This window comes from Salmo salar, chromosome ssa09, assembly GCF_905237065.1.
Source record: "Salmo salar chromosome ssa09, Ssal_v3.1, whole genome shotgun sequence".
NCBI lineage: Eukaryota > Metazoa > Chordata > Actinopteri > Salmoniformes > Salmonidae > Salmo > Salmo salar.
This window is the reverse complement of record NC_059450.1, coordinates 113,605,008-113,632,995: the sequence shown is the minus strand read 5'-3', so window position 1 is coordinate 113,632,995 and position 27,988 is coordinate 113,605,008. Positions and strand designations below refer to the sequence as shown.

At 43.3% G+C, this 27,988-nt stretch overlaps 1 protein-coding gene across 1 annotated transcript in view; it reads right to left on the bottom strand.

The window, feature by feature from the left end:
• Positions 1 to 27,988, bottom strand: part of grik4 (glutamate receptor, ionotropic, kainate 4) — a 444,499-nt gene that overhangs the window by 315,641 nt on the left and 100,870 nt on the right. The window contains exon 2 of the mRNA XM_014213630.2: positions 13,158 to 13,318. The gene's annotated coding sequence lies outside the window, so the exon portion shown is untranslated. The remainder of the gene's footprint in view (positions 1 to 13,157; positions 13,319 to 27,988) is intronic.

Genomic DNA, 27,988 nt, shown 5'->3' with positions numbered 1-27,988 from the left:
GGACAGGAGGGAGGGAGGCAGGGAAAGGGGGACGGAGGGGGAAATTTTTTGGCAATGCCAGTTCCGCGAGACTTACGGCCGGGATAAATCTTGCAGGCATGTTTGTGATGCAGGGGTGCAATAATGGGGGGGGGGGGGGGGGATCGGCTTCGACAGCCATTGCTCAGTGAATGGGGATCAGTTTCCTTCCTCTCTGGTGTCATACTGACCTCCTCACATAGGGCCATATCTTCTATGAGCTAATGGCTAGGCTACTGTACGCTCTCTGTCACTGTCTGAAGGTCAAAAGCGAGTCAGAAACCGAGATGGTGATTTCCATCAACAGGGGATAAGTGATGACGGCTTTCTGGCAAAAATGGTATTTTCTCCCATTTAAAGATATGCATCACAACTGTGATAGTCTCAAACCGAAATAGATCTTAAATAGCGGATTCATTTCTGACTGTAAATAGCCAAAGTTGTTTGACGGAAGGTGAAATAAACTGTAACCCTCTCAAACAAATGCTTATGTCGAAGACAACTAATTATAAAAAGTGCAGGCCAAGTTTGAGTATTCTCGAATTAATCATTGTAGGGGTAGTCACACATCCACAGCGGGGTAGAAATGATTAATTTACAAGATAACACCACAGCCTCTGCGGTACTGCCTAATACAATTGAGAAATATCTTTCAGAGCTCCGATAGCGAGTGATCAAAAAAATCACCCCGAAAAATATGATTATAATGCTAACTGAATAACAAGGAAGATCAGACGCGTTTCACTTTTGTTCTCGAGCAATATACTTCACGCTCAAGGACATAGCGGCCAGGTTGTCTGGCAGGGCCCACATTTAAGACGATGGATAGATCCCTTTAGAGAAGCATTACCTGGGCCCCCAGAACTATTCTGCACAAAACAATTAGATTCCCTATTTGCAGAGCCTGTTGCCAGTGCTCTGATCTGATTGTAGTGTCACCACACACCCTATTAGATTGATTAATTCAATTTGAAGATGCAAGCAAAACCTCTACAGAAGTCATAGGGAAGTGATCACTCTTGTTACGGAGTACGACGAGGGACACATATCACCAGCGGCAGATGGCAAATTGGATGTCCTCAAAGAGCACGTACGTTTATTAGTTCACTCGGAACCCAACCTCTTTGTAATACCTTATTGCTGAAACGTAAATGGTGAATGTACAATTTCGTTTCGGTAGCTAGTGTGCTGTTAACTTCGTTATTCTAAATCATCACAAAGGATGATACAGTTGAGGTCATAGAAAGACCGCTGTATCAATGTATCTTAATCTCTTATCAACTATCCAATGTAGAGTCCAATGCAGATAAGACACATTTCAAGGTTTATTACAACAATGTTGATTTATGCCGATACAGATAAAAGATTGGAGTTGATAAATTCACACTTTTACAATCCAAACGAAGGGGGCTCATTGCTACTCGTTAGCTACTAAAATATAAGGTGGTTGTTGTAGGCTGAGTGTTGAGAGATGAAAGGTCTAATAGTGTGCTTAAAATGTGAAACAAAAACGATGAGCGACAGAAAGTGCTTTATGGAAGGCTATACATCAAACCCTGAGCAGAGACTGCCCTCAGAGCAGCCTTTTTTGGAAGCCTGTTTCTGAAAACTGTGTGGGGCTGGAGACGCATGCTAAGTGGGCCAACCGACTGGCAGGGAGGGCAGTAAATTCAGGGCCCACAGTAAACTAATTCATGGTGCCGTTATTCTGTGGCTGTGTGGAGGAGGAATACTACTATCTCCAGACTTCATGGCCTGTCCGGTTTGAGATATTACACCTGCTGTTGCTCACCTCCCCAGATCCACCCCTCTCAGGATCATGGCCAAGCCAGGAGGCGACCAACCCAGCCCAGATTAATGCTTCTCACCGGCCGCTGGTGAGAAATTACACTTTAAGTTGGGCCACACAAAGAAAATGAGACATTCCGTGATCAGGTTTGCTGCTTCCAAACTCCCCTCGCTATGCTTGTTATTAAGATAACAAGGAATACTAAAACATTATGCAGAATCTAAAGATTTCCAGATAATAGGCTCCCTTAATCTGTTTTAAACAAGGTCTTAGAGAGATAAGAGACAGGTTATCAGGGTAATCAACACTTTGGGTCAATAGGTTGAGATTTTAGGTTCAAGAGCCTCTGAAGCGATTTTTTTGCTCACTAAAAGCGGGGGAAACATCGAATGATTTTCGTGAGAACGTCATGGGTCATTTGGGTTGAGAGGGAATGACCTGTCTTGGATGCTGATGTTGAGAGGCCGGATGCTGATGCTTCTTATCTGGGCCATAGAGATTGCCTTCGTCAATCTAAGCCTTTTCTCTCTGAGTTAATCATCTACCATGGCAGGAACATGGCTGCATTTCATTGGGCAAGTTTACCTGCAGTGTCAATCGAGACAAAGCTCTCCATATACTCTGATTTATAATTCTATATTACGTGCCCCAATCAAAGATTAAAAGGGTTTAGCAGTTTTTACATAACAAAAACATTCCACTGGGGTTGAAAAAAAACACTCCCAGAAATTGTGAACTATCCACTGATGGATTTACAGAAGGCGCTCATGCACATCTAGAGTGCTGGGCTCGTTGTGTTTTCAACACTTGGGGTTGTCTTGTTCTGCAAGCACAGCAGATGACAATGGAGATAAGATCTCAAGGCACTTGATTCTTTTTTTTTCATGGCTCAGCATCCATCATTCGTCAATAGCATGTGCTTGTTTTGGGAAGTGTCACTGGGTGTAAAATGGCTTTCCCCCGAGAGGAGAGTACTATAGCCAAGGGGACAGCCAGGCAGATCTAGTAAGGGTGCCCTTTTTCACAACCCACTGCTGCCTTCCCATCACCACCAGCTCATCTCAAGCAGCCTGTGAAAACGGCCACTTGGAAAAGGCCTTGGCACAGCACACCGATATGGCAGATGTACAGAAACATGGGAATAGTCTAGATATAGCTCCTATTAGAGATTTACCCCCCCCCCCATGAAGACAGTGGAATGTTCCTGCTATCTGATGCTGTTGAACTTGGAAGTAATACTCAGACCCCCTTATATTACGCAGCCCGTATCTCCATCCGACTCTGCATGAGAAGATAAACGAAGCGCCGCTTCGCGTGTAACCCGGACATTTTAATTAGCTGCTCTTAAATTCAGCCTGACCCTGTTTCAACTTTGATCAGTCGGCAGTAGCAGTGATAAGGAGCTGTCACTCTGTCGGGGCCCATACACAGGGTTATTCAGAGCAAATTGTCTTCACCCATTCCACAGCTCCACAATACACTATCTGCCAGTGGGAGAAATGTTCATGCCTCGGTGCAGGCTTAAAGGTACAATGGAGAAAGGAAAGCTGTGTAAAATGTCACAATGTAGACCTATACAAAACCTTGCTCTGTTAATCTTGAGGCTCTGACTGGTAGCTTGGCTACAACACAAATAGCAGATGACTGTGGGACAGATTTGGTGACATTACCTGGTATATGTGGGCTGGATTTGGGCCATAATAATTTTGCTATCTGGGAACTGCTTGCTCACTTAAATGTTACACAGAAAAAGACAAAGCATAGATATGGGCACTAAACACCCCTTGCCCTCCTCTCCTTCACACCCTCCACAGCCCACATCTCATCAGACTGCAATAATAGAAATACAGAACAAAGTGGTTCTATCAATCAGGCAAGAGGACATTGGCTTTTTACTGATGTTCCCCCCTCCTCCATCCTAAATGGTGTGTACCAAGCTCTAGCAAAGCTACCCTTCACCACACTCCACTGGAACCAGATGCTACTATAGCCTGGGCCGGACAGGCCTCTTCCCTCCACTCCACTCTGACTAGATCAGTAAGAATGGCATGGTCTCGCTCTGCCCCTCCATTTGTCTCTCTCCGTCTTTGTCTTTCTCCATCCCTCCCAACCCCATCCCATCGCTTCTCTCTTTACGCATCTCGAGACGGTTCATTTAATCTCTCTTCCTCTCTCACTCTCAAAGCAAACATAAACACAAGCTGCTGGAAGACTCATTTACAGCAACAAGCACACCTATAGAGATGCAGCACATGCGGCCCGAGACAATTGTCAAATATGAATACACAATAGTACATATTTTACTTACAGCCTCATTGAAATAGAAGGAACTGCAGTGCAGGTTCATAAATATTAAAATGGCAACAGTATAGAAGAGCAAAGTTGTGGACTCTAGTCACACGACTTGGATTCGAGTCACAAATGTTATGACTTGAGACTCGACTTGATATAAAATAACTCGCGACTTGACTTGGGCTTGGAGCCTCTGGACTCGACGTATGACTTGAAATGATCTGGCCAGGATTCGTAATGTTTGGTCATACAGAGTCTCCGTGGATTTCTCTCCACACAGCTGGAGACAGTAGCCGCAGAATCCCTCTTGCAACAGATTGGCTAGTGAAACGCACACTCGATTGGACCAGCAAACTGTCACTTAACACAGGTTGGTGAGCTGGCGCAGGGTTTCCAAAACTCAGTCCTGCCCCCCCCATCCTCCCCAATTAAGATGCCACCAACCTCCTGTGGGCAAATCTATATTCCATCTACTCCTACAATAATTGCTAGTGTTTCATTTCATCCCGTACCGTTTATTGCAACATTTAGGCAGTTCTGTTTTATACGATACATTTTAATTTACCATTTCTTACCCTTTGAGTGGGCATGATGTTTATTGTGCACATGAACGTTCGCAAGAGTTATGAGGTAGAAGTTCTGTTTATTTAATTAAATGTATAATTTGTATAATACTTCCCGGGTTAGGTCGGAGTTCCATGTGCCTGTTGTCACGTTCAAAACAACTGAACTGGTAAATCTCAGACTTCTGACTTCAGTGCTTTTGTAACGGTTGTCTTCTGTAGAAATGGACCAAGGCGCAGCAGGTACGTGAATACTCATCTTTAATTAAAATAAAGGAGTAAAGCATCCACTTAACAATTCAAACAAAGTAACAACAGCTACAGTTCTGCAGGCTAGAAACGCAGTGCAAAAAACAACCACCCACAACCCCAAAGAAAAACACACACACCTATATAGGACTTCCAATCAAAGGCAACTGTACACACCTGCCTTCAATTGGAAGTCCCAATCATCCACCCAACATTTAACCAACACAAACATGCCACGTCCTGACCCCAAAACTAAAACACTAGCTCCATCTGCTGGTCAGGACGTGACAGTACCCCCCCTCAAGGTGCAGACCCCGGAATGCACCTACCAACAAAAAAAAACAACACAAAACCCATAAACAATAACCCTAAAACAATAAGGGAGGGAAGGGAGGGTGGCTGCCGTCACCGACGGCACTGTGATACACCCTCCCTCCCCAACCCACCTATCCTGGAGGTGGCTCAGGTGCAGGGCGTGGACCTTGCTCCACCGTCGGCGTAGCCCACTTCGGTGGCGCTGCTAACTGCGCCGGGCAGACGGGCCACTTGGGCTGACCCTGGCAGACGGACCACTCGTGCTGGGCCGGAGGACAGGAGGGCCCCTCGGGCTGGGCCGGGGGACAGGAGGGCCCCTCGGGCTGGGCCGGGGGACAGGAGGGCCCCTCGGGCTGGGCCGGGGGACAGGAGGGCCCCTCGGGCTGGGCCGGGGGACAGGAGGGCCCCTCGGGCTGGGCCGGAGGGCAGGAGGGCCACTCGGGCTGGGCCGGAGGGCAGGAGGGCCACTCGGGCTGGGCCGGAGGGCAGGAGGGCCACTCGGGCTGGGCCGGAGGGCAGGAGGACCACTCGGGCTGGGCCGGAGGGCAGGAGGACCACTCGGGCTGATCCTGACAGGCCGGGCACCCTGGCAGATCAGGGCAGGCGGGCACCTCTGGCAGAACAGGGCAGTCCGGCCACTCTGGCAGAACAGGGCAGTCCGGCCACTCTGGCAGAACAGGGCAGTCCGGCCACTCTGGCAGAACAGGGCAGTCCGGCCACTCTGGCAGAACAGGGCAGTCCGGCCACTCTGGCAGAACAGGGCAGTCCGGCCACTCTGGCAGAACAGGGCAGTCCGGCCACTCTGGCAGAACAGGGCAGTCCGGCCACTCCGGCAGTTCAGGGCAGTCCGGCCACTCCGGCAGTTCAGGGCAGTCCGGCCACTCCGGCAGTCCGGCCACTCCGGCAGTTCAGGGCAGTCTGGCCTCTCTGGCGACTGTTGACTGGCGGGCAGCTCTGACGACTGTTGACTGGCGGGCAGCTCTGACGACTGTTGACTGGCGGGCAGCTCTGACGACTGTTGACTGGCGGGCAGCTCTGACGACTGTTGACTGGCGGGCAGCTCTGACGACTGTTGACTGGCGGGCAGCTCTGACGACTGTTGTCTGGCGGGCAGCTCTGGTGATGGTTGACTGGCGGGCAGCACTGACGACTGTTGACTGGCGGGCAGCTCTGGTGACTGTTGACTGGCGAAGCTGGGTTGACACACTAGACTCCTGATGCGTGGGGCTGGTATAGGACGTGCCAGCCTGGAGACACGCACCTCCATGCTAGTGCGTCTGGCGGGAAACACCGGACCGAAAGGGCGCGCTGGCGGTCTTGATTGTAGGGTTGGCATCCCCCCTTCCGGCTCGATGCTCACCTTGCCCTGGCACCTCCGGGGCGCTGGTACTGGGCGAACTGGGCTGTTCGTCCGTATAGGCGAGATGGTGCATACCTCAGCGTAACATGGCGCCCTCCACCTCGTACGCACCTCCCTGTAGTCACGGGTAGCTGGCTTACTGCTCCTCCCTGGCCTGGCCAAGCTACCCGTGTGCCCCCCCCCAAAAAAAATCTTGGGGCTGCCTCTCGGGTTTCCTAGCCAACCGTGTTCCAGTGTAACGTTCCCGATGCTTCCTCTGTCCAGCTGCCTCCACTCTCCTGAGTGCCTCCACCTGTTCCCATGGGAGGCGATCCCTTCCGGCCAGGATCTCTTCCCAGGTGTAGGCTCCCTTGCCGTCCAGGACGTCCTCCCATGTCCATTGTTCCCTTTTTCTCTCCTGTGGCTTCCTCCTCTTCTGCTGCTTGGTCCTTTGGTGGGTGGTTCTGTAACGGTTGTCTTATGTAGAAATGGACCAAGGCGCAGCAGGTACGTGAATACTCATCTTTAATTAAAATAAAGGAGTAAAGCATCCACTTAACAATTCAAACAAAGTAACAACAGCTACAGTTCTGCAGGCTAGAAACGCAGTGCAAAAAACAACCACCCACAACCCCAAAGAAAAACACACACACCTATATAGGACTTCCAATCAAAGGCAACTATACACACCTGCCTTCAATTGGAAGTCCCAATCATCCACCCAACATTTAACCAACACAAACATGCCACGTCCTGACCCCAAAACTAAAACACTAGCTCCATCTGCTGGTCAGGACGTGACAGCTTTCAACACAACTTGGAACTCAGTTTGGGAAAAATCTTTTGAACGGTCATCCAATTTGGAAACTCGGGCATCTTTCTAGAGCTCCGACCTGAAGAACACTGATGTCATTATTCAAAGGTAATTTTTTTCTTAAATGCACCATGTGTCCAATGTTTCTGTCATTCTGGCTGTGCAGTAAAACGAGTGTGCACGCCTCAGTGCGCATTGAAATAGGCTACGCGGCTTACGCACCACGCTTTGGAGTTGAATAAGAGATAATGATTGTTCCACGTATGAATGGTGATAAAACATCATTAGGCTAATAATCATTAAGTCTGGTTAAGTCAAATTTATCAATGTAAAAAATGGATGTAGAAATTGCCTTTTATATTGTAGAACCATTTTATTGGTTGTAATTGCCAATTGGGTAATTGTATGGTCCTGGGAGGGGTCAAGTGCTGATATGTTCCTGTTTGAGCTCCTGTTAGAGAGATTCGATTTGGTTTCTCAAGGGGAGGCTGTGCAGTCTTGCCCTCTACCTGTGTCCGTTCAGCTAGAACAGGTTAAGCCTGATACAGAGGTTTTTCTTGTGGCCCATTGCCAGTGCTTAAATTAAAGCGGATCTGGCACCTCTCAGATTTGACTAGTTCGTTCCGGCACCTATTTGCCCGGATCCGGTACCTCTCGCGGCATGATTTATTAATTGTTTCACTGTTCGCACTGTAAACATTCTAATAAACGCGATCAGTGTTAAATCAAGTTGACTCCTCGTTATTTCTCCCGCCCGCCAGAAAGACCATCACGTGAAAGCACGGTGATCCTAATGTGTAATCATCCTATCCTGCCACACTGATTTGCGACCTGCTCTCTTATTTGTACATAGAGGTTATGAGGAGGGCCGGTGGGGTTAGTAACTGATCTTGACACACATCTTGGTAGTGGTGATCAGCTAGTGAAGAGGTCTCAATGTAAACACGTCACGTAGCCTAGTCGTCTCCTTGCTGAATTTTAAACGTGGGAAAGCCAAATAAAAAATGGATAAGAAAAGGCAATCGAGTTTGATTACATTTTTCAAGTCCAAAAATCACCACCGCCCTACTAGCGAGTCAGACTCTTTCCAGCAGCACCTACACTAGCTAGTAGGGCTACTAGCGAGTCAGACTCAGCGAATAACCCCTGGCTTGTCATGCAGAATTCAATGCTGGGCTGTACAACATGCAAAAAGGTAAGGAGTTTGGGTATAGAAACAACTGGAGGGATTAAACTAGCAAAAGAGCGGGTGGAATGTCCAGTAAAATCTTCTGCCTCTGACGTCAAAAACGCCAACAAAGAGCCCCCAGAAAGAAATATTTTTAACAGGCCCGAACCAAGGTACATTTGGTGGCAGCAAGCATTGTACACAAGGATAAAGAGGACAGCCAGGTTATAGTTAACATTCAAAATGTAAAAAATAGACACTACAGCCAGAGTCTTCCGAACAGCCTTAGAAGGAGGCTAAACATCACAGCCACAGGCCGGCTTATGGCTTTAAGCAAGAAATTGACTGTCAGGAGTTAAATGGACTTGACATGGGAAGAGTCATTGTGGGAGATTTTGAAAACTAAGATAGGATTATTTTTCCTTTACAAACTTGTTCTGTACTGTGAAGTTAATCTGAATGTGCTTCATATTATCAAATAGGCAGGAGGCCTATATATTCTCATGTGTGTTCTGCTGTAGTCTACAATGATTTATTTTATTTGGAGTTAAATTCTGATATTTGTTCTACTGCTATATTGATTATAGTCCCACAGGTAAGTATGTGTGTATATGCATATGGTGGGTGTTCTGCAATGAAGTCTAAAAATGTTGCTGTACATTGATGTCTAGAACGTTAGGCTATAAGAAATTCGGACTTGTGAAAGCCCCACAGTACTCAAGTATGCGGGCATATTGCAGTGGCGTCTAAAATGCTTTGAATTAATCAGCACCTTTTAGAAGCTAAAGGTGAAAAAGTACATCAAACCATGTGAATGACATAGCTTGAAGTTGTTGAAAGCAGTCGAACAGGTAGGAATGATGCAGGCTGTTTGAGTCTGGAAAAGGAAGTGAAAAGAGCACATCGAAGCCTTGAAGAAGCTCTCTCCCCATATGAGCTTTACAGGTCTCATTACACAAAACATCCTATGGAGCTGGCCATGATACGTTATTTTATGGCTGGAAGTGAGAGTGTTATGCTCTGTAACGCCTAGAGTGGTGGGACCTGTTGTTAGCATTACAAATTGTACTCATATATACACCATGTAATTCACAAAGGGACTGAAGCAAAGGACCTCAACAGTGCATCTGCAGTTCTGGGCAGTTTTCTTTACTTCACATGGCAGAGGGTGTACTCTTGTGAGTTACATGGTGTATATATGAGTACACATCGCAGAGGGTGTACTCTTGTGAATTACATGGTGTATACTCTTGTGAATTACATGGTGTATACTCTTGTGAATTACATGGTGTATACTCTTGTGAATTACATGGTGTATACTCTTGTGAATTACATGGTGTATACTCTTGTGAATTACATGGTGTATATATGAGAGACAGCAACAGCACAACAGTAACACAGGTCATATAATTTAAGTGGTTTTTAACGAGTTACTTAAGGTCAACATCTCTTGAATTCGTAAAAGTTGATGAGTCGTACGTTTCAGTGTGTACATGTACGGTCATCAATTGCCTTGATTCTGAATTCCCCTATACAGTGCTTGCCTGTACTGTATATTTAATGTACAACACAGGCAGAACTTGGCTAGCTGGGAATCATGACTCAAACTGCTACTACTCTCCTAATTTCATTTTCTGCTAGACTTGTCAGAGTGTGAGAGGACCAGTCTACTACATGGGGAAACAGGAACACTTTAAATTCCACTGATGAAGCCAAACAGCCAGGCATCTTCACAATTGGGCCCACAAATATTGAGTCAACTATTTAAACAGCACTGATCAAACATAAGTGAATCAAACTGAATTTCAATGGGCAATAGGACAATCGCCGGGAAGGACAACAGAAAACTCAGCACAACCACGAATAAGCACACAGATACACAATCTGGATCAGAAGCCATGTTATGTGGCACTAGCTGAGCATCTGTCTGAAAATATGATCTTTACCTGATAAGAAAATTGACAGTGAAATTTGGGGAAATGGCATGATGGGTGGAAGCGAATCAGTGACACACGCACTCAGTCCGCTTGACTCTCTCTCCCGTGCCCTTTCCCACTAGCTCTCTTGATGAAGTAAGAGAACTTGCACTCTGTGACCAAAAAAACAGTGGAAACGGTTTATAGCAGCAGTAAAAGCGGCTGATTACACAGCCTTACCCACAAGTCAATGACCTTATGCATTAATCCAAGCCTCTACAGGGGCCCAACTGGAATGATGACCATGCAGCCATTCTGGGAGGACACCACACACACACACACACACTCATGCACGCACACACACATATACACGTCCGCTGTTTCTCATTCAAATGGTATTCTGAGATAATAAGTTTCTCTCTAACAACACTCACAGTGCTCTCTCTGGCCAGCCCAGACATCCCCTCCAGTGATTCCTGTGTCATTGATGGCCGTCTCACAAAATAATCTGTTACATAGCAGCAGACAAAAATCTGTGTCGCTTATCTCCAACTCTCAGGTGCATGGATAAAGGCAGGAGACCCCAGCGGCAGACTGGACCTGATGAGTTCAGTGAACACACACTGCAGACAGGCTGGAGAGATTCAACTCTACCAGGCTCTGTTTGCTGCACGGCTCACACAGGAATAGTTTGAGGATGGAGCACCACAATGCTGTTATTGGAGCATCACTGAGAGTGGTTAAAAGGATTTTGTATTTGATTTTATTGAACCTATATTTAACTAGGCAAGTCATGGTAAACAAAGTTAAATGGTAAACAGTATGAAGTATGGCCATTTTAATTAAGATGATAAACTAGCTTGGGTAAAAATAAATCCAGTCTGGTGATTTAGGATCCGGTATAAAAGCAGAGGTTTATGTACAGTGGAGGGATATTTTGCAGTATCTGCAGCTGAGTGATAAACGTGCACCTCATGCAAGAAGAATGCATACAGTATGCTATGAAATTGAAAAATATCTGGGCCAAAGTCAGCTAAGTCAAATTCGGTTCCCAGTGGATTTCACAGGGCCAGTACCTCAGAGCAATGCAATGCGTTCTGAGCAGACTGTGTATTCTTACATTTGTATTCAGACCATACCAATGCAGTCTGTGGGAGGACTGGGGCTACTTAAAACATATGAAAAGCCTGTCATGCAGTGCATTAATTTGTATTGAAATTTCATCCACAAATACAGTTAACACTATGTTCCATGCTCACATGCCATATTTTCTTTCAAGGCATGTGAGCGTGTGTGTACGTCTGTGTGTACATCTGCATGTGCATCTGTGTGTATGAGAAAAAGTACATAACACAAGATATACCAGACAATGCATGCTGGGTGAAAAGTTCACAGGTGAGGAAGGCAGCTCTAAAATACTTAACCCCTTTCACTGTGATTGACTCCACATAACCATTGTTTGCCATCTGGAAGATACAGTATCTGCAGGTTTGGGGAAATTCAGATCCTCTTTGTGTCAATCTAAGCTTCCTTTGAATGTGGCTGTTTTCCCCTGGCCCAGAACAGCAGGTGGATAATGGAGACAGCCTCTGTATGATCTGCCGGCTGCATCATATTATTTTCCCTTGAATAAAAATGGCTTCGCATAAAATCCTGATCTCCTGCTACACTCAGCACCATATGTGATTTTGGACAAAGTCCCTTTCTCAACAAAAAAAACTTCACTGAGGAAATTTTGGATCTGTTTCTTCAGACTCATAAGGGCTTTTCACACTACTGAGCCAAACCAAGCCAAGCTGTACAGAGCTGGTTACATTTACATGTTTACATTTTACCAGACACTCTTATCCAGAGCGACGTACAGTAGCAATTGAGGTTAAGTGACTTGCTCAAGGGCACATTGACATATTTTTCACCTTGTCAGCTCGGGGAATGGAACCAGCGACCTTTCAGTTACTGGCCCAACCCTCTTAACCGCTAGGCTACCTGCTGCCCACATTGGCTGGAACCATGCTGAAAAGAAGAATGTGCAAATAAGATATGCAAGGCAGGACAGTTTGGTTTAGCTCTGCACAACAGTGTGATAAGGGTAAGGGCTCGTTTTGGCGCTATACTAAAGCAACAAACACATGCAGGAAGATTCCGACAGAAGAAAACAAAGTGGAAAAGTCAAGAGGGAGAGTATCTCCAGCGAATACTGATAGTACAGTACATCTCCCCCATGTTTAAACTGTAAAAACTGTCCTTCACGGAAAACAAATAATTCCCTTCCCTCCGGCACTTCAGAGGTGGTGCTACAGTATATTAGTCCTCCCATGCATCTTGCTTGCAAGTCTCACGTGAACAAGAGAGCTCCTTCTTCCTAAAAAATCTTCAAAGGGTTTCCTGTGACCAGGTAAGGTCCTGTCTGCAGTCCTGTCTTTCTTAATTCCCCATCCTTGAAAAGTGTGATGTCTGCAGCACAATTTACTGCATTAAAGCAGCCTGGCTCTTTCTCTCAGCCCCCTCTGGCACATTCATACATGTTCAATGGGGAGTAATGGCCGACCACAATGTAGCCCACTGTACTACACTAGACAAACAACAGTGGGACTTGATGCTCCCTCTGTTGCTCCTCTACACTCCCCTACTCCCGGGCCAAAGCCTTATTGAGGAGAGCAGTTGAGCAGCGGCTGATTACGAGACATCACGTACCTTTGATCTCCAGAGGCGTTAGTCTCTAATCCATCTTGAAGCGGCACAGGAAGCAGACGGCGTTGAGGTGAGGTACCCACTCAGCTCCTATACGGCTCTCCGCATCCCAAACACCACCCTCACCACTCTGCAGGATGCTGGGTCACACTGCTGCTGACACGCTGCAAGACACAGGGGACAACCCAGGGATAAACAGTCTGGCGCTAACTAAACATCACTTTAGGAGCGGTAGTCCTCCATGTCACAATATCAACTGCATGTAATGTCCTCATAATGTAATGTCCTCATAATACAGTATTGTTATGATATGTCCTAATAATACAATATTAGACACTATTAAGAAAGTATTAAATACTGTGTATTTAGGATTTTCCACTGTTTCATATGGGTCTAGAATAGGCTATTTCAAAAAGAAGCTACCATTCAAACTAAGATTACACCTATGCCAGACCAAATAAACCATGCAGGATAAAGAACATCATTTTTAAAGCACATTAAATGCATTATGAAATATGACCTTAATTATTTTAGAGTGTTTTAATTGAAATTCAGTCAATTGCCAAAACATTGAAAACAAAAATCCATTGTCTCTAACAACACAGAATAAAACAATTAAAGGTGCAATATGCAGAAATGGATCTGCCATTTCCTGGTAAAAAAAAAGGAAAAGTTATCTTAATTTCAGTTTGTGACAAAACAAGCAATGCATAGAGTACAGAATCACTGTACCATCTAAACTGCTGTGAAATATATTGTCAGCTGTTTGAAGCTGGTGTACAAAACCCGAAAGTAAAAGACGCAAAAATTCAATTCAATAACGGGAGGCATAGGAACATGGAACATGGAACATATCTACTGCTTCTTAGACTTGCTTTCAATGACAATTACGGATCTATATTTATTTGAATTTGGTCAGATCGCCCAAAAAGTTACATACAGCATATGTAATGAGAGACCCATGATGGTAGTGACTGCTCATTACTGCATATCACTTATTAACCATAATTTATTCACATTACTTTACTTTCAGTTGTGTATAACTTTTTTTTTTATTATGACTTTTATTTCATTTCTTAGTCATCATTTCATCTCTGCTCAGGTAGTAGCAGCCAGACATCCAGAAAACCATCTAACATTATCTATGTGCTCCCCTTGGCTAGCGAAAAGAGTAGCCCCTGATTATTGGGTTGCCATAGCTGCAAATGCTGCAGAGCTTTCTGACAAAATCACTATTTTAGTAGTTCTTCAAAGTATATAAGGCATACTTTCAAGACTTCTACAACCAACCATTGGGTAGTAGAGCTACAGTGCATTCGGAAAGTATTCAGATAGTTTTTTCCCCCCATCAATGTACACACAATACCCCATACTGACAAAGCAAAAACATTTACATTAGTATTCAGACCCTTTACTCAGTACTTTGTTGAAGAACCTTTGACAGCAATTACAGACTCCAGTCTATGGGGTATGACGCTACAAGCTTGGCACACCTGTATTTGGGGAGTTTCTCCCATTATTCTCTGCAGATCCTCTCAAGCTCTGTCAGGTTGGATGGGGAACATCTACAGAGATGTTGAATCTCGTTCAAGTACAGGCTCTGGCTGCACCACTCATGGACAATCAGAGACTTGTCCCGAAGCCACTCCTGCGTTGTCTTGGCTGTCTGCTTACGGTCGTTGTCCTGTTGGAAGGTGAACCTTCACCCCAGTCTGAGGTCCTGAGCTCTCTGGAGCAGGTTTTCATCAAGGAGCTCTCTGTACTTTGCTGCGTTCATCTTTCCCTCGATCCTGACTAGTCTCCCAGTCGCTGCTGCTGAATGGTGGTGCCAGGTTGGTGGGACCCTTGGCATTCAGGCCAAAGAGTTCAATCTTGGTTTCATCAGACCAGAGAATTTTGTTTCTCATGGTCTGAGAGTCCTTTAGGTGCTTTTTTGGCAAACTCTAAGTGGGCTGTCATGTGCCTTTTACTGAGGAGTGGCTTCCGTCTGGCCACTCTACCGTAAAATACTAATTGGTGGAGTGCTGCAGAGATGGTTTTCCTTCTGGCAGGTTCTCCCATCCCTACAGAGGAACTCTGGAGCTCTGTCAGAGTGACAATCAGGTTTTTGGTCACCTCCCTGACCAAGGCCCTTCTCCTCCGATTGCTCAGTTTGGCCGGGAGGCCAGCTCTAGGAAGAGTCTTGGTGGTTCCAATCTTCCATTTAAGAATGATGGAGGCCACTGTGCTATTTGGGACCTTCAATGCTGCAGACATCTTTTGGTACCCTTCTCCAGATCTGTGCCTGGACACAATCCTGTCTCGGAGCTTTGACCTCATGGCTTGGTTTTTGCTCTTACATGCACTGTCATCTGTGGGACCTTAAGTAGCCTAAGGGCGGCAGGTAGCCTAGTGGTTAGAGTGTTGGACTAATAACCAAACGGTTGCGAGATTGAATCCCCAAGCTGACAAGGTAAAATCTGTTGTTCTGCCCCTGAACAAGGCAGTTAACCCACTGTTCCTAGGCTGTCATTGAAAATAAGAATTTGTTCTTAACAGACTTGCCTAGTTAAATATTAATAAAACATAGACAGGTGTGTGCCTTTCCAAATCAGGTGGACACTAATCAAGTTGTAGATGCATCTCAAGGATGACCAATTGTAACAGGATGCACATGAGCTCAATTTTGATTCTCATAGCAAATGGTCTGAATACTTTTCTAAATAAGGTATTCCTGTTTTTTTTTATACATTTGCAAATATAAAAAAAAACAGCTCCCGAGTGGCGCAGAGGTCTAAGGCACTTTATCGCAGTGCTTGAGGCATCACTACAGCCCCGGGTTCGATCCCAGGCTGTGTCACAGCCGGCCGTGACCAGGAGACCTATCCGCACAATTGGCCCAGCATCGTCTGAGTTAGGGGAGTGTTTGGCTGGCTGGGATTTCCTTGTCCGATCGCACTCTAGCCGCTCCCTGTGGTGGGCAGTGAGCCTGCAAGCTGACTTCGGTCACCAGTTGGATGGTGTTTCCTCCGACACATTGGCTTCCGGGATAAGCGAGCAGTGTGTCAAGAAGCACTGCGGCTTGGCAGGGTTGTGTTTCAGAGGACACAAGTCTCTCACATTCGCCTCTCCCGAGTCCGTAGGGTCCGTAACAAAGTCAGTAACAAAATGTGGGAAAAGGGAAAGGGTCTGAATACTTTCCGAATGCACTGTATACCTCCAGAACTGTCTATATCCCTCTCATTGCTGGGTTTTCTACATTCCTCTCTCATGTCGTCTGGGTGTGGTGCCGGGAAGAACAGGCGCAATGGATTCTGGTCATCGTAGTTAATTACCACATTTCTAGCGCTGAACTAGGTAGAATATTTGCCTATTGAAAACTACAACTCCCTACAGCGTCCCACAGTTCATTCTTGATTTGATGTCTCTCGTGCTTGATAGGATTTCTCTCTAGAGAAATGGCTCATTGAGCTCATAAAAAAAAACGAAAGTAATTGAACCGACGTCAGAAACAACATTTTGGTTAATTGCTCAGCATTAGCCTTTGTGCATTTCCTGGATAACTTTGAAACTGATCAGCATTCTAAAGAAGACTACGCCACAATATTGCATATCATCTCATGGTAAATGAGAAAGTAAATGTAATTTACAAGACAAACATTAATCAAATGTCATTGCATTTTAATAGCGCCTCTTTCTCGGAGGAGAATTATTTAAATTCCTTAGAGGCAACCTAATCACTTAGAACTGTGACAAAAAGAAATGCTCGACACAGCAACACCTGTGACTTATTCCTTCATGCATCCTTGATTCCTTCTGGACTCTACTGATAAATTACACTCCCTGGTTTACTGATTACCCTATACCATTACAAACATCGAAGCATGATCAGAAGGAAAGCATGCACAGTAGGCCTTCAATAGGACTACAGGAAATATGTCAAACAGATGGATATTATATAGTTAGAGCCAGGAATCTCCAACCCTGTTCCTGGAGAGCTACCCTCCTGTAGTTTTCGCTTCAACCCCATTGTAACTAACCTGATTAAGCTTATCAACCAGCTAATTATTAGAATCAGGTGATTAAGGTTGGAGCGAATACCTACAGGACGGTAGCTCTCCAGGAACAGGGTTGGAGAGCCCTGGTCTAATCCAATGAAACATAATCAAAGGCCAAAGAATACATCAAACACTGCTACTTCAATAGCCTTGGCATGTATGCAGATCCTAAACACAAATCAAAGAAGGCGTGCCATTTGACTGGTATCGTTTAAGACAGAGCATCCTAACCTGAGGTGTTTTCAATTCTACTGGGGTTGGATAGTGGAGAAAAAAAACAGAAAGTTTGCGTTTTTCAAAATGTTTTTGTTCGGGCTAAAAGTTGTCCAATATGTCTTGTTAAGAGATTTAAGGTATCTATCTATCAAGAGACTATGTACAGTAAGCCTGGAGGAGATAGATCAAATGAATATTTGAACCGCTTTAATACGGTTCGAGGGGATGTAAGTAATAATAGGGAGAACTTTTGCAAGTGCAAAATGTACTTGTCCTGACAGATCCAAAGTCTCAGTGGAAATGATATATTGGTGATAAAATTTCCCTCCAGCTTTCATAGACTGTGAAACATTGAGATAGCCCTTACAAAAGGGAATTTGTTGTGGCAAACTTCCCTCAAGTTTGTGGCAAATTTTCTGCAAACGAAATAGTTTGCCACAAAATGTTGCCAGAAGTTTGCAAATGTTTGTCACTAGTAGTGAATCTGCAGCAAACCTGTCGCAACAATATGTATTATCCACTAGTGGCAAACAGTTTACCAGAAGCCGTTTCTGGTGAACACATTAGTTCCAAGACCAGTAAACTGGTCTTGGAACAAATTAATTAATTAAACATATGAATTCAACTTCGTAATAAACATTAAAATTGTGTTTGCTAATTGATGCCTAGTTAGCAATGTCATGTTTTATGGGATTAGAGTGAAACACATGTTGTTGATACCAGTTTCAATCTGTCAGGACCACTGACTGGCTAGCGCTTAGGTAGCTAACATTAGCTATCATATTTTTGCAAAATGAATTAAAATCTAGGAACAGATTTAAGGGTAGATTTAGTAAGTCCCAGTTTATGCTAGCAACATGGTTTGTTTATATAGCATTTATACAAGGCAGAAATATTGTTTCCTTTCTGAAAAATATATAGAATGCCAGTATCAGTGAGAAGCATAGCAACCTTAAGGCAGCTTTGTAACGGTTGACCCCATTTTTCCAAAGACAAACCCTCCCATCAACCGCTAAGTCTACCTTATAAGATGACAAAATATAACATGTTTTCAGTATCCTAATTTTGTTTTTGTTTTTTGATTGTTTCAGTGCATGCATTCAACAAGCTTTGGACAAAGGACTTCCACAAGGCCACTATCTTCAAAGTTCACTCAAAAAGGCAATATGGTTTGATTTAGATTTTTATCTGTTAAGGCATTGAATACATGTTTAGTATATTTAGTACATTTAGTTTTCTCTGTGAGATGCAAGTTAATTTAAAGTTATGTGATTTGGTTTATGCAGATACAACATGGTGTTAACACACAGTAACCAAAAACCTGATCTAATTTGCATATTCATACTGAGTTTGAAGAAGATTTGCCGCAAACAGTGGAATGTTTGCCACAAATTTCCCATAATTGTTTGTCAGATATTCACAAGTTGCACACAAGTTGCCACAAAACTAATTTGCATGTGAAAATATGAGCTTGCCGTAAGTGTATTGCAAATGGGACAAAGATTTGCCACAACTGCTTGTCAGAAGCCATTTTCTTTTGGTAAGGGAGCTACAGAGACAGTTTAACTTTGTGTTTTTTGGCCAGCAGCTACTGATACCGTTCAGCCTTGTATCACTCATCCCAAAGGACACCTTCAGTCTTTTATCTAAAGCTCACTCACCCATACTGTTGAAAAGTTTACTGTACAGCATGCTTTGAGCGCTATCCCTGCTTAGTAAGCCAAGTACAGTATTACTAAATCTACCACAGCAAAAAAGGGATTATACTTAGCCTGCCAGTGGCTCAAAGCATAGTGTGACAAAACATAAAGAAAGGGAAGTATGAGATTAAATGTTGGGTGAAATAATGACACAAAGGGCTGTAGATGTACAGGCTAAAAGCATCAGCACTGGCTGAGTGCAGTACATTAGAGAGGTTAAACTTCTCCAAATTGCAACTCTATGTGACAAAAGGGTGTGTGAGTAGAGCACAAATTATAGGCAAAACAGTAATCTGACTGGGGTTGGCATTGGGGGTTTAAAGGGATATGACCCTCTGAAATCTAAGTTTGTTTGATGTTTCCAGGCCTCCAAAGCAGTGTAATGTCAATATGAGTCCACATCCCACGTCATTGGATGTGTAGATCCATGTCTACATGCGTTAACCCCAAATGAATGGAAAATATAAGCACCGTAACATTACGTGGGGTTTACGTTTTACATACATTTTACATTAGGGCATAAAGCTGGATATAAAAACAGATGACCTGGGTTGGGAACACATCATGACATTAGAATACTTTTGAGGTCTGAAAACATCTGATTTTGGACTGTATTGTCCCTTTAAATTCTCACCTCAGTTTAAGAAAACATTAACCAGCCAAGCCATAGACCTCTTTCATGGTGAGCAAATGGTTCAGCAAACTTTCCTTTTGATTAGATGCAAGCAAACTTAAATAACAATAATAATAGTTTGATTAGGCGCTAACATTTGGGTTGTTTGAAGAGATTAAATCAAACTAACATTTGGGGTGTTTGAAGAGATTAAATGAAACTTGTTTCCACACTTCTGCCAATACACCAAGACGTATGCAGGCACTTATGTTTTGGGGGAAAATCAGCAATTACTGATAAGATAAAATTGACTGCCGTGTTCGTTGACAAATATCTGCAGTTGGTTTATTCATGAATTTCGTGAAGGCACCATTGCCTGGGTAGCTGCGGGGCATGTTTTAAAACATACACAACTGGTGCATTGCAAATGCTATATTAAAAGAGACCTTGCAAAATTGTGTTCATGCATTTTGGACCATATGCACAGAGAAACCACAGCCTCGAGGCTCATTGACTCGCTGTAAACTGATTTAAAAAATCATTCTCCTACTGAAAGTTTGGCTTAACATGACAGTATAACTATCTATTATAGTGCATGTGAATCTCGTCTATCCAATTAATTTAAGAAACATACCGGATTTATGCACAGTCAAGGTCTTTCCCATCAAAATAACATTGACCCTTGGGACCAGGTGAAGCACGGACTCCCCAGAGTATATTTTACCACTAGTCAGCGAGACAAAAATGTCCTCTCTCTCTCTCTCTCTCTCTCTCTCTCTCTCTCTCTCTCTCTCTCTCTCTCTCTCTCTCTCTCTCTCTCTCTCTCTCTCTCTCTCTCTCTCTCTCTCTCTCTCTCTCTCTCTCTCTCTCTCTCTCTCTCTCTCTCTCTCTCTCTCTCTCTCTCTCTCGCAGATCAGGAAAAAAATGTATCCATATTTATAGCAACACAGCGATATCAGTGACTCGTAAATTACAGGCTGTGACAGCTAAAACATTTTTTGACATGCAGGACTTAACACATTCAAAGCTAACAAGGAATGCCTACAGAGGTTGATATAATTTTGGAGATGTTGGAGATATTTTGTTTTGCCATAGTTGCCAACGGTAAAGTTGGCCTCCAGCCCCTCTCAGGACCATTACAGGTCTACCCTCTCCTCAATATTCCTAAACGTGTGTGTTTACAGGGGGAATTAAAGGAGGCTCATTAAATGTGTTTTTACTGCATGCCAGTGAGGGATGATGTATTTTCATCAGGCCTTCGGTCCTTAATGGCTTCGCATAAAACCAGAAGTATTTTCGAGCCGAAGAGTAAAATGCTCCAATAAAAATAGCTTTGCATTTTTCTTTGTTTTTCTTTCTTTCTTTCTTTCTTTCTCTATGTACAAATATGCAGTGAATTCAGAAAGGACTCATACACTTTGACTTATTCCACATTTTGTTGTTACAGCCTGAAATAAAAACGTTTTTCGATTTTTTTTGCAAATGTATTGAAAATTAAATACAGAAATATTTAATTTACATACAGTACCAGTCAAAAGTTAGCACACAACTACTCATTCAAGGCTTTTTATTTATTTTTACCAATTGAGATAGTTTGGGATGAGTTGGACTGCAGAGTGAAGGAAAGGCAGCCAACAAGTGCTCAGCATACTCCTTCAAGACTGTTGGAAAAGCATTGCAGGTGAAGCTGGTTGAAAGAATGTCAAGGCAATGTCATCAAGGCAAAGGGTGGCTTTGAAGAATCTCAAATATAAAATATATTTTGATTTGTTTAACACTTTATTGGTTACTACATGATTCCATATGTGTTATTTCATAGTTGTGATGTCTTCACTATCATTCTACAATGTATAAAATAGTAATAATAAAGAAAAAACATGAGTAGGTTTCTCCAAACTGTTGACTGGTACTGTAAGTATTCACACCCCTGAGTCAATACATGTTAGAATCACCTTTGGCAGTGATTACTGAGTCTCTGAGTCTCTTTCTGGGTAAATCTCTAAGAGCTTTGCACACCAAGATTGTACGATATTATTCCTTTCAAAATTCTTCAAGCGCTGTCAAGATGGTTGTTGATCATTCCTAGACAGCCATTTTCAAGTCTTGCCATAGATATTGAAGATGATTTAAGTCAAAACTAAGTAGGTCACTCAGGAATATTCAATGACGTCTTGGAAAGCAGTGTATTTATACTCCAGTGTATATTTGGCCTTGTGTTATACAATGGTTTGTCCTTTAAATATTGCAAGCTTACACCGCGGGACTTAGAGGTCATTTGTGGTTTAGTACGGTACCCTGCATCACCACTTCATTGCTCCAGACCAGTGCAAGGGGGAGTTAGAGCACTGATTATGCTTTTGGGTCCTACTGTGTCTCTGACAACGAATGGGCAACATAAACCTAAATAGGAACTGATAATTGTGCACGACTTCAGTATTACTTACTAAAACTGTTGTTACACTAAGGTTTTTAGTATTTTATTTTGTTAGGATTATTTTGGTTTTACTGCAGTAGTGTAGGCCACTCTCGACCAGTCATGTTATACAGCGCCTGAGTGGCGCAATGGTCTAAGACACTGCATAGCAGTGAAAGTTGTGTTGCTACAGGTGCTGGCTCAATACCTGTGCTGCCCTTGACTGGGCGACCCATAAGATGATTGTAGGTTTTTGGTTTCTCTCCCTCTAAAAACAGAAATAAATAACTCAAAATAACAAACTGGCATTATTTACAAATTAGTAACAATGTCTCACTCCATGTTCAAGAATGGCCTTATTCTCGCTCATTTTACGTTATTTGAAAACGAAATCATCTCAAAAATATTGTTATTTTTTAAACAAAGCGATTATTATAATTGTTAGTATTAATTCAGAATTATATTAAAGCCCGTTGGATATTCTCACAGATATATTGTAACGCCCTGGCCATAGAGAGGGGTTTTTGTTCTCTATTTTGGTTAGGCCTGGGTGTTACATAGGTGGGCGTTCTATGTTTATTTTTCTATGTTGGTTTGTTTCTTTGGTTGGCCGTGTGTGGCTCCTAATCAGGAACAGCTGTAGTTCGTTGTTGCTGATTGGGAGTCATACATAGGCAGCCTGTTTTTCCTTTGGGGTTTGTGGGTGATTGTTTTCCGTATAGCTTATGTGCCTTATGGAACTGTTCGGTTGTTCTTTTATGTTGCTTGTCGTATTTTAGTGTTCAGTTTTCTCATTAAAATGACGGACACTTACCACGCTGCATTTTGGTCTGATTTCTCTTCCCCTTCATCTGAGGACAATGAAGACAGCCGTTACATATATTATTAACCCTGTTATTAGCAGGACAAGATATATTGGTCATCTTGTTTATGGCTCCCGAGTGGCATATTGTTCATGGCTATTGTCCTGCTGACTGAACCAGGTTTTCCTAAGATTTTGCCTGTGCTTTGCTCTATTCCATTTAATTTTATGTCAAAAAAACTCCCTAGTCCTTGCCGATGACAAGCATGCCCATGAAGCCACCACCACCATTTTTTTTAAATATGAATGGTGGTACTCAGTGATGTGTTGCGCTGGATTTGACCCAAACATAACGCTTTGTATTCAGGATATGAAGTAACATTTTGGGACGAATGTCTAGCATTTGTTCCAGTTTTAATTGAGTGCCTTATTGCAAACAAGATGCATTTTTTGGAATATGTTTTATTCTGTACAGACGTTCTTCTTTTCACTCTGTCATTTAGGTTAGTATTGCGGATTAACTACAATGTTGTTGATCCATCCTTTTTCTCCAATCACAGCCATTCAACTCTGTAACGGTTTTAAAGTCACCATTGACCTCATGTTGAAATCCCTGAGCAGTTTTCTTCCACACCATTAACTGAGTTAGGAAGGACACCGGTATCTTTGTAGTACCTGGGTGCATTGGTACACCATCCAAAGTGTAATTATTAACTTTACCATGCTCAAAGGGATATTCAATGTCTGCTTTTTATTTTACCCATCTACCATTTCATCTTTACAAGGCATTGGAAAACCTCCCTGTCCTTGTGGGTGAATCTGTGTTTGAAATTCACAGCTCGACTGCGGGACCTTGCAGATAATTGTTTGTGTGGGGTACAGAGATGAAGCAGTCATTCAAAAATCATGTTAAACATTATTATTGCACACAGAGGGAGACGATGCAACTTATTATGTGACTTGTTAAGCAACATTTTTACTCCTGAATTTATTTAAGATTGAATACTGACTGAAAGCATTTCAGCTTTTCATTTTTAACTAATTTGTAAACATTTCTAAAAGCAAAATACCACTTTGACATTATGGGGTATTGTGTGTTGGCCAGTGACACAACATTTCCATTTCAAATTCAGGCTTTAACAACAATGTGGAAAAAGTCAAGGGGTGTGAATACTTTCTGAAGGCACTGTCCACAAATGGATATTTCTGGACAAAATCAATGGCACATGTAAAGGGTAGGGGAACTAGAAAAAATGTTTTGTCTAGTTCGGTTTAGGCATTGTCATCAATCTCCATTGTTAATCCATACGTTGGGAAAAATAAGGCAAGCTGCGGAAGGTTGCAAGTCGCTTTGAGACCACTGAGACCGCCTGTCAATCTGGTCAGGTGGCCACAAGCCGCCTTGCCGCTGGACTCCACAGCTCTACCCCTCCAGTCATGAAGGACTACAGTTTCCTATCAATCTGAAGCGTAACCCCAAAGAGGCCTATTCAATGCGCACTGCAGGATGAAAACAGACTCAGAGTAACCAAGCTGCAGGGGACCGATAAAGTAATTAGCATTCAACTCACCCCCCCCAACCCCTGATACTTACTCCCTAAGTGGAATTAGTGACTGTATGAGTTACCATCTCATAAAATAATGTACACCACAACCAAACACACAGGCATGGACAGACAGACACAGACCCACACATAGACCCAGAATAAACAGACAAATAGACTCACAGAGACACAGACTAGGCTTGGGCAGTATACTGTATAGCAGGGTATTTGGAAATAGCCACAGGATGTCTTTTCTAATACCGCCAATACCGTTGAAACTATTTGTTTGAAGTTTTTTTGTATACATTTGAATATTTGTAACTACTTTTTTAAGTAAATACCTGCAGTCAACATGTGCAATAGGAGATAAAGCAAACTGCATTCTTCGTTTATTTCTAGTCACATTATGAAGCTTACCAGTAGTCACCGGTCACATTATTTGTTTACAAGCACACAAAGGTGAGAGACCATGGCCTTGTGAGTCACTCACTGTTGTGCAGCACCCACCAGGTGATCTAGTTACAGTATGGAATTCACAACTAAATGTTTGCCAGCTAGGTATCTTATAACTATTAAGTTAACTGTCTAAAATGTGCTAAATGTTCTGCGGTACTAAATTAGTAGCTAATTATCTAGTGGTTAGCTTCTTGCAAAATCAAGCTTGTCTTGGTAACAGCAGAGAATCCCTTCCTGGATCATATAATCCCTTCCTATCTAATATTTGTTTTCTGTGTGCAGCAAACTGTGAGTAGCATTTTTTAGTTACTTGTCTGTCCTGCAAATAGTTTGTCAGAGACTGTATAAAAATTTTCGCTATGGGATTTCACATGTACTTGTCAGCATTGCTAATCTTCAGATTACAGAGGCTAAGTGAGGTTTGAAAACAGGGCCCCTTGTGTTCAGTGCCGGTATTACCAAATATCACAGGATGGCACAATGTCGGTATGACAATCAGAAAACCCCCCCAAGCCTAACCAGACCCAAACATAGAAACATAATACACAAACAAATACACTCACATAGACACGGACCCACACAGACACAGAATACACAGACAAATAGATAAGCGCATACAGAACAAACAGAAAATGTGAGGAATGAATATCTGTCCCAAGCTTGGGAACAGCAGCACAGCAAGACTCACAGGGAGACATGTTTCTTCAACGTCTGGCCTGATCAAAGTAACAGAGAGGATCCTGGGTTGGCCACTTCAACGCATGGTTAGGTCAGCTCGTTTTGTCATCACAACAGCCAAGAGATCAGAGATTATTATTATCTCAGGAGCTGTCAACTCAGTGGGGGAATATCTGTCTCTGGTTGTTTACCTTAGCGTGTACGCATGGTGTTGTGGAATTAAAAACGGTACACTGATTGAAATGTAATGTATCAGGGAGTGGTGTGTACTTGAGTGTTGTTTGTGTGCTTGTCTGTGTGATAGCGAGTGTGTGTGCATTTGCGTACAGTGCATTTGAAAAGTATTCAGACACTTTGACTTTTCCCACATTTTGTTATGTTAAAGCCTTATTCTAAAATGGATTAAATATAAAATGTTCCTCATCATTGTACACACAATACCCCATAATGACATAAGCACTGTACATACATTTACATAAGTATCCTGTTTCCATTGATCATCCTTGAGATGTTTCTACAACTTGATTGGAGTCCACCTGTGGTAAATTCAATTGATTGGACATGATTTGGAAAGGCACACACCTGTCTATATAAGGTCCCACAGTTGACGGTGCATGTCAGAGCAAAAAACAAGCCATAAGGTCGAAGGAATTGCCCGTAGAGCGCCGAGACAGGATTGTGTCGAGGCACAGATCTGGGGAAGGGTACCAAAACATTTCTGCAGCATTGAAGGTCCCTAAGAACACAGTGGCCTCCATCATTCTTAAATGGAAGAAGTTTGGAACCACGAACACTCTTCCTAGAGCTGGCCGCCCAGCAAAACTGAGCAATCGAGGGAGAAGGGCCTTGGTCAGGGAGGTGACCAAGAACCCGAGTGTTGCTCTGACAGAGCTCCACAGTTCCTCTGTGGAAATGGGAGAACCGTCCAGAAGGACAACCATCTCTGCAGCACTCCACCAATCAGGCCTTTATGGTAGAGTGGCCAGATGGAAGCCACTCAGTAAAAGGCACATGACCACCTGCTTGGAGTTTACCAAAAGGCACCTAAAGGACTCTCAGACCATGAGAAACAAGATTCTCTGGTCTGATGAAACCAAGATTGAACTCTTTGGCCTGAATGCCAAGTAGCACATTTGGAGGAAACATCATGTAGTGGGGATATTTCTCAGCGACAGGGACTGGGAGACTAGTCAGGATCAGGGGAAAGATGAACAGAACAAAGTACAGAGATCACTTTTGAAAACCTGCTCCAGAGCGCTCAGGACCTCAGCCTGGGGCAAAGGTTCACCTTCCAACAGGACAACGACCCTAAGCACAGAGCTTAAGAGGATCTACAGAGAAGAACGGGAGAAACTCCCTAAATACAGGTATGCCAAGCTTGTAGCATCATACCCAAGAAGACTCAAGGCTGTAATCACTGCCAAAGATGCTTCAAGAAAGTACTGAGTAAAGGGTCTGAATACTTATGCAAATTTGATATTTAAGTTATTTTTTTTTTACAAGTTTGCCAACATTTCTAAAAGTGTGTTTTTGCTTTGTCATTATGGGGTATTGTGTGTAGATTGATGAGCAAAAAAACCGAATCAATATTAGAATAAGGCTGTAACGTAACAAAAAGCGAAGGGGTCTGAATTCTTTCCGAATGCACTGAATGTGGTTACATATGTGTGTGTATCTGAACCATTTGGATAGTAAATGAAAGCTATAACTAAAGCGATTGTTTGGGTTTTCAGGGTTTGTAAGAGCAATTCTGTTAAAAACCAATAAAGCACAAAAAACATTCATAGAGAGAGATATCAAGAGAATAGAGTGGGGTAGGGAACATAGAAAAAGAAGCATACAATGTCTTGAAGAAAAAAGAACATTGGGTTACTGGGCTTTCTATAATAAAAGGACAGTAATTTATCACAGTTTAGTGGTGGGGCAGGAAGCAATTGGAATGAAGTGCCACAGAAAAGGAAATCTTGTGATCTGGGGAGTGAGAGGGAGAGACGGAGGGAGAGAAAGAGAGAGAGAAGCAGTGGAACGTTGCCAGGGCCCGTTGCAGGACAGAACAGACTCATTTAGGCGTCTGCAGATCTGAATGGCAGTAGTGCTTCCTCTAGCCATGGCTGAGGGGACGTGCCTGGCGTGTCGAGCAGTCCCTTCCTGTGGCCTGGGTCCTTAAATCAGCAGAGCCTGGCCAGGTCCTGCCAGCAGCTGCCTCACTCTCTGCCTCTCTCCTCTCTGCCTCTCTCGATATGCTCATTCTTGTCCATTATTTCTCTCTCTCTCGCTATGCTCATTCTTGTCCATTATTTCTCTCTCTCGCTATGCTCATTCTTGTCCATTATTTCTCTCTCTCTCGCTATGCTCATTCTTGCCCATTATTTCTC